Genomic DNA, 7,693 nt, shown 5'->3' on the forward strand with positions numbered 1-7,693 from the left:
GTTTTGAGCCTAATGTGCTAAATGTTACCTTTACCGCTTTGATATTATCTGAACTGTATATAAATTGTGCCGAAACCTTTCTCTTCTTACCTCCGGGGATGTGCTCACTGGTTGAGACTCCCTATTCTGTTAGTTTCATACCCTAAATAAAAGAGGCTCGGAAAGTTTCTAAGCCGGCTGGCATTTTGGTTCCCGGAAAGGAGCTCCTTCCTCAACTCGAGTTGTCCGCTCGGGTACACTGTCTAGAACACCGACCCAGGTTTTTGAACATAAAATAACGTGACTTCATGCCGGATCCCTAGTAGGAAAGCTTATTTGCATCACGTTGTATTTGACTTAGGGGACTCAACACAGGGGTTGGGTCCGTCTAGGACTAACAACCTGATATGAAAAGACCATCCTGATGCATCCTATTTGTTTTCCGTGCATTTATTTTGTCTCACTGACCGGTGTTTGAATATTATGAATATTGTGAAATTGAAAAAAAAGAAATAGCGGTTAGGGAATTGATTGTTTACTTTTGAAAAAAATCCAATACCCAAATACTGTCAAAACTCTGCCGAAATGAAAAAAAGCGTCTTATTAGTTTGTTTTATTAAAAGCAAAGGAAAAAATAGAAGAAAAAAAATCGTTGTTCTGTCTTGGTTGTTCAAAAAAAAAAAAAAGAAAAAAATAAATAAAATAGTTTGTTTTTTTTTTTAAAAAAAATAGTTTGTTTTGAAAGCGGTTTTATTATTTGTTGCAAATATATATATATATATATATATATATATAAATCCAAAAGTTTTTCTTTATTTCCAAAAACGTGTATATATCTTTATTTGCTGCAAAAATATTTGTTTTGCAAAGTCTAGAAAAGTTTTTTTTAGACTCCCAGTTTTCAAAACAAAAATCCAAAAATATTTTCCATTATTGACTTCTTTAGAAAGTCTTTTTAATTATTAAAAAAAACGTATATATATATATAATAAAAGAAAAAATCCGAAATATTTTCCCTCTTCTTTAAATATTGAAAAGAAAATTCAAAATTCAAAAAAAATAATTTTTTTAGAAAGCATTTATTTTATTAAAGGTAAAATTCCAAAAAAAAATATATTTTCTTTCTTCTTTAGAATAAGAGAAAACAAATGAAAATTCAAAAAAAAATTTACTTTTGAAATTCTCAAAGTTCTAATCAAAAGAAAAGGAATTCTTAGAAGTCTTTCGTTCCAAAAGAAAAATCCAAAAAAAAAATACTTCCTTTCTTCTTTTAAAGCAGTTCTTTTACAAATTCAAATAATAATAATAATTTAAAATTAGTTTATTTTACTTTATTCGTGACCTGCCCGAACTACGCGGGTTTGATTCTCACCGGATGTGAGATACGTAGGCAACCCTCATCGGGTCCAACCCCACCTTTTGTTAAAATAGCCAAAAATAAATAACAAAAAATATGTCAAATTTTAATTTTGTCATAAAGAAGTCGGGTGACGCTGTTTTATCAAGACATAGCCGAATGTTCCCAAAAGGGACGCCGGAAGGCTGACTTTGCATAAACAGCCACCTTTGAGTCATTTTTTAAGATTTGGTCCAGTTGACCCACACAACCTTAAAAATCTTCGTCCCCGAGGCGTTGAAAGGCCATGTTTGCAATATTGAGTTTGCTAATTTGAAAAACGATAAAATTTTGTCATAAAGAAGTCGGGTGACGCTGTTTTGTCAAGACATAGCCGAATGTTCCCGAAAAGGACGCCGGAAGGCTGACTTTGCATAAACAGCCACCTTTTGGGTCATGTTTAGGATTTTGGTCCAGTTGACCCACACAGCCTTAAAAATCTTCGTCCCCGAGGCGCTGAAGGGCCGTGTTTGTAACACCTGGTTTTTATTGTAATTTGAAAAAAAAAACAAAGAGTCGGCGGTCAGGTGAATACCGTTTGAATTTTGTCATAATAAGCCGAGCCAGCTTCGGCCGCGTCTTAAACCGTTCTTGCTGAAATAGCCTCAGAGTATCTTTTAGTTGTCGAAAGGCTATTTTCGTAAAAGAACGGACAAGTGTGTAAAGTGTCATAAAATAATCCTCTCCGGCCTCAAAATTTGGAAGGGGCCACATTTGCAAAAATAACCGTTTGGTTGCATTTGTCAAACGGAGAAAGGAAGCTGGCCGTTTGTTTTGGAGTTTGTAAAAGTTTTGATTATAATATGTGGGTCGTTTGATTTTCAAGTTTGTAGGTCATTTTTAAACCTTTGAAACCCAATATGAAAATTGAAAAAAAATGATTAGTATTGCTTATCTTTTATTGGTCCGAACTACGCAAGGTCTGATTCATGCGGGGTCATGATACGTAGGCAATCTCCATAAGATTCGACCACAACAAAAATGAAAAAAAAAATGATGAAAAAAAAAATGAAAAAAAAATCGAAAAAAAAAGAAAAGAAAAAAAGAAAAAAAAAATCGAAAAAAAAGAAAATGAAAAAAGAGAGATGTTGTTAATAATGAGGACCGACTGAGTCCATTCTAACCTGTTTTGAATCGCAAAGAAAGAAGGTGGTTGGTTTGTGGTAAGCCGGAAATACAAGACCCAGAAGCACACTTTGCGGGGATCAGGCCTGATAGCAGAAGCACTCGAATCCTATTGGGACTTGTTGACTAAGGTTGATGATATCGAAGTTGGAAATGGTCTAGACAATACTGATGCAAAGCTCAGTGGCTAAAGATGCCAATTTTGATAAAGTGGGAGGACGCTCCGTTCCTTGGTTAGCAAGAAAGAGGCATTTGGTGGTTTATTTTGTTGTCATTTCTGATTGTTCGGATTATTAGGATTGTAATTCGGATACTGTCTTGTGTCAAACTGTCTTAGCTTTCCGTTTTGTCATAGCGGTTGTTTAAATTTTGTCCAGTTTGTTTTAGGATTTTGTTCTGGTTTGTTTTGTTTTGTTATTCAAACCATTTCACCGGTAGTCTAATGCAAAATCCGGTCTTTATTATTTCTAGTCATCTTTTCGTTTAGTCCTTTGTAATTTTGTTCAATGCCGATTCTAGGGACATGACATGCGCACCCAGTTTGGGCCTAGTCTTAAAAGTTAATCATAAAACCCTGGGAAGGTGATCAAAGCATTTAAAGGAAATAAGAACGGTTTGAGATTATTTGGAGCCCGAGTCATGTGGAACTGGGGCAAGTTAAACACAAAGAAAACCGTTAAAGAAAGATTCGCCTAAATTGGCATGAGGGTCGTTCATAATAATGAGAATGAGAGTGTCGCCCAACGGTGCTTTAGAAGTGACAAATGAACAAACAGATGTTGAATATAATTGTCAAGTCCAGCACCATCGGAAGAGACTATAAATCTATGTTCAATTGTGTTGTTTGCACTTGGCATGTTTTGAAGACTGGAATGACGAAGGCATTTTGTTCCACAGCAGAAAGGACTCTAATCTCCAACAGAAAGAGTCATATCGGCAACACTCCAAATCCCCAGCTGGAGAGAGATATAAAACGAGAGAGTCTTATTGGTGAAAACCTTCACAGGCACCATAAGGCGATGAAAGTTGAGAAAAAAACCAAAATGAGAGAGACTTGATAGTGAAAACCCTTCGGGCACTACAAGTCGAATAAGATTGAGAATCAGATGGGGAATTGCCAATTGAAGATCTTGGAAGATGATTGACGGTAGACGAGTAGGCCACATATGCATGTCATGACCATTAGAGTTGGTATCTGCGTTTGATAGTTTTTTTATTTTTAGTTTTTTTTGTTAAAAGGTCATCTTTTTCCTTTGTCTTGCTACTCTGTTCCCTTTTATCTTTTTTCCTTTCATAGAAAAATCCCCAATAGAGTCTGTTTGGTCAGAACAAGTGTGAATTGACTTCAAAATATGCCATCAGCTTTCCAATTATGCAAGATGAGATCTGACTAATACATCCAAATGGTATAGTCAGCAAGGAACAAGCGCGAGGCCAGTGTCAAGAAAGATATCCCCAGCAAAAGGGAATTGACAAAGGATTGACGAGTGTCAAGAGGGATATCCTTGCCAAAACCGAGGCTATAAACCTCAAGGCCAAGGTACATGAACAGAGCAAGGAGAGCAGTGAACATGGTGTGGGAAATTCATACGAGACTAAAAGGTCGGGGAAATGCCAGTTTCCGAGCTATGCCACAAAAGAAGAGGGATATCCCCAGCAGAAAGGGATTATCCCCAACAAATAATATCATCCCCAACAAGTTGTGGAGCGCAGAGCAAGGAGGGAGAAAGGGAAAAGCCATCCCAGTAGGAGTATCACAACCAACCACCATGTTTTAAACTAACAAATTTTGTTTGATTTGAAACAGGTAAAGGAAATGGCATTGATGCCAAAATGCATGCCGCAAGGGATATTATCAAATTGGGGCAGAAAATTTTCCTTTCATTTAGAAAATTTTCTGAAAGTCAGATACCCATTTGGGGAAGGATAAAGATAACACAAATCTCAAGGGAAGTGGTTTTTGAACCAGTGTTGCCTCCAACATAATAAGTTTCAATGGAGGAAGTTGTTCCACAGCGGACAACAAAGGGATGAAACTTGAGCTCAGTAAGCACTAGTTCTGAAGGAATCAGAATCCCCCAGCAGTGTTATCCTCGACAACGTTATCCCCGGCTGATAACATTTTACCCCCCAACAGGTAAGTAAATAATTCCCCAACAGTGTTATCCCTAGCAGTTTCGAGGAGTCCAACACAAGTTTGGTGAAAATCGGTATCCTCAGCGGTTAGTCTTCGAAGGAAGAAGCTAATAATAATAAGAATTTAAATAAAAAAAAGAATAATAATAAAAAAAAAATGGGAAAGGTAGAAAGGGAAAATTCATCCCAATCCCCAGCAAGTATTCGAGGTAAGACATTTTCAAGTCTTAAGGATATTTTGGGTTCATCCGCCCTCGAATAGGATATTTTGGGTTCATCCGCCCTCGAATAGGATATTTTGGGTTCATCCGCCCTCGAATAGGATATTTTGGGTTCATCCGCCCTCGAATAGGATATTTTGGGTTCATCCGCCCTCGAATAGGATATTTTGGGTTCATCCGCCCTCGAATAGGATATTTTGGGTTCATCCGCCCTCGAATAGGATATTTTGGGTTCATCCGCCCTCGAATAGGATATTTTGGGGTCATCCGCCCTCGAATAGGATATTTTGGGTTCATCCGCCCTCGAATAGGATATTTTGGGTTCATCCGCCCTCGAATAGGATATTTTGGGTTCATCCGCCCTCGAATATGATATTTTGGGTTCATCCGCCCTCGAATAGGATATTTTGGGTTCATCCGCCCTCGAATAGGATTTTATTTTTCTAAGTTGTTTGTTTGAAGACAGGATCCCACCTGAATAACGAGAGGAATACATTTCTGTCTTTTCAGTTCTGTTCTAGGTCACCCACAAGTATAATGCGGGCATATCATTTTTCATGTCTTTACTACCAGGCGCCCACCTGAATAACGAGAGGAATACTTTCCAGTCTTAGTTTAGATAGGCGCCCACCTGAATAACGAGAGGAATACTTTTTGTCTGTTCATTTCACATTTTAGGCGCCCACCTGTATAACAAGGGAATACATCTCACATCTTTTCCAATAGGAGACGCAATTCCTAAGTCTAGTTTTACCAATAGGAGACGCACTTCCTAAGTCTAGTTTTACCAATAGGAGACGCACTTCCTAAGTCCAGTTTTGCCAATAGGAGACGCACTTCCTAAGTTAGTTTCACCCATAGGAGACGCATTTCCTCCTAAGTCTATTTTACCCATAGGAGAGGCATTTCCTCCTAAGTCTACTTTTTACCATAGGAGACACATTTCCTCCTAAGTTTAGTTTTACCCATAGGAGACGCATTTCCTCCTAAGTCTATTTTACCCATAGGAGAGGCATTTCCTCCTAAGTTGTTAAAATCAGGAGCCCGCCTGAAGAGAGGAGTGGCGTTTATTTTAAAAGTTGTTGTAGAAATCAGGAGCCCGCCTGAAGAGAGGAGTGGCGTTTATTTTTAAAGTTGTTTAAATCTCGCCAACCTAAAAAGAGGAATGGCATTTTATTTTCAGAATTGTTGAAATCAGGAGCCCGCTTGAAGAGAGGAATGGCGTTTATTTTAAAAGTTGTTGAAATCAGGAGCCCGCCTGAAGAGAGGAGTGGCGTTTATTTTTAAAAGTTGTTTAAATCTCGCCAACCTAAAGAAAGGAATGACATTTTATTTTCAAAGTTGTTAAAATCAGGAGCCCGCCTGAAGAGAGGAATGACGTTTATTTTAAAAGTTGTTGAAATCAGGAGCCCGCCTGAAGAGAGGAATGGCGTTTATTTTAAAGGTTGTTGTTAAATTCAAGAGCCCGCCTGAAGAGAGGAATGACGTTTATTTTAAAAGTTGTTGTTGAAATCAGGAGCCCGCCTGAAGAGAGGAGTGGCGTTTAGCTTTAAAGTTTGTTAAAATTAGGAGCCCGCCTGAAGAGAGGAATGACGTTTATTTTAAAAGTTTTTGAAATCAGGCGCCCACCTACATAACGAGTGGAATACTTTTCAGTCTTTAAATTTCTTGTCAGGCGCCCACCTACATAACGAGTGGAATACATTTCAGTCTTTAAATTTCATGTCAGGCACCCACCTACATAACGAGTGGAATACATTTCAATCTTTAAATTTCATGTCAGGCGCCCACCTACATAACGAGTGGAATACATTTCAGTCTTTATTTTCAAGTGTTGAAGTTGGGAGCCCGCCCATAATAACAGAGGAATACATTCAGTCTTTACTTTTCAAGTGTTGAAGTTGGGAGCCCGCCCAGATAACAGAGGCATACATTCAGTCTTTTCATTTTAAGCGTTGAAGTTGGGAGCCCGCCCATAATAACAGAGGAATACATTTCAGTCTTTACTTTTCAAGCGTTGAAGTTGGGAGCCCGCCCAGATAACAGAGGCATACATTCCAGTCTTTATTTTCAAGCGTTGAAGTTGGGAGCCCGCCCATAATAACAGAGGCATACATTCCAGTCTTTACTTTTCAAGTGTTGAAGTTGGGAGCCCGCCCATAATAACAGAGGCATACATTTCAAGATCAAGTCAGAAGACAATAAAACAGAGGGTTACAACAAGAATCTCCAGCAGGAAACAATAAAATCTCAGCACCGGAAACAGAAGGTTGCAACAAGAGGTCCCAGCACAAATTCAGGCGCATGAGTCAAAAGGAAGAAAAGAGGCGTCTTGAAAGAAGCAGCTGGTGAACATTAAATCATGCCCAGCATAACAAGTCTGATGAAGAAAGCCGTACCCACCAGAGGAACCGCCAAAAAGCTTAATGAAGAAAGCCATGTCCCCAACGGACCGAGCAAAATGATGAAAACTGGTATTCAGAAAAGCAAATGGCCAGTATCATTCCAAAATTCAAGGAAGAAAAGCACCGGATGAAACACAAGCCGACAAGAAAGCAAGGCAACAAGAACAAGTTACAGTCTAGCCTAGCTTCTTGTTTTCTTTTAAGCACGATGTAACAAGGAGATCGGTAAGCAGTGATAACAGCATGCAGCAGCAGTAACATTGCAATCCCACGGTAGCCCCAGCTACCAAAACTTCCCGAACTACATTAACCTGATTCCCCTTTAGCCAGGGATATGTAGGAAACCTTTGAATCAAAGGTTCGGTTAAATCTTTATCAAAAAAATGCTTCACACGGAGTACTCGGATGGGCAAAAATCGCTCGCTTTATCT

This window comes from Nicotiana sylvestris, chromosome 2 (genome assembly GCF_000393655.2).
Source record: "Nicotiana sylvestris chromosome 2, ASM39365v2, whole genome shotgun sequence".
Lineage (NCBI taxonomy): Eukaryota > Viridiplantae > Streptophyta > Magnoliopsida > Solanales > Solanaceae > Nicotiana > Nicotiana sylvestris.